Source organism: Mus pahari, chromosome 11, assembly GCF_900095145.1.
Source record: "Mus pahari chromosome 11, PAHARI_EIJ_v1.1, whole genome shotgun sequence".
Taxonomy (NCBI): Eukaryota; Metazoa; Chordata; class Mammalia; order Rodentia; family Muridae; genus Mus; species Mus pahari.
This window is the reverse complement of record NC_034600.1, coordinates 31,709,042-31,709,524: the sequence shown is the minus strand read 5'-3', so window position 1 is coordinate 31,709,524 and position 483 is coordinate 31,709,042.

Below are 483 nucleotides of genomic sequence, written 5' to 3'. Positions count from 1 at the left end.
TCGTCCTCCGTGTCCTGCCACTCTGCCTGCTGCCTGCTGCCACACTTCCTGCCCTGACAGGTTCCTAACCCTACGGAAGCATAAACCGAATACCCCTTCTTCTGGAGGGCACCTAGGCCATGGTGTTTTATAACCACAGAAAAGAAACCCATATACATGGTGAGTTTAAAAACAACAAGATCCCAATGAAACACACACACACACACACACACACACACACACACAAAAGCAGTCGCGGTGAGGCTATGTTGCATTGTTAGTTCTTTACTTGCTTCAAACAGGAATATGTGCACCTGTAGCTTCTCTAGACTGTACCTGTCTCCCTGCTTGGCATGTACCACGTGAAAAACCTTTACTGAGGTCTCAGGAAAGATTGTCAACCCCTAAGATTTTCTCTTTCTTCTTCCCTTCCCTTCTCCTCCCCTCCCCCTCCCTCCCTCATTTCTCTCTCTCTCTCTCTCTCTCTCTCTCTCTCTCTCTCTC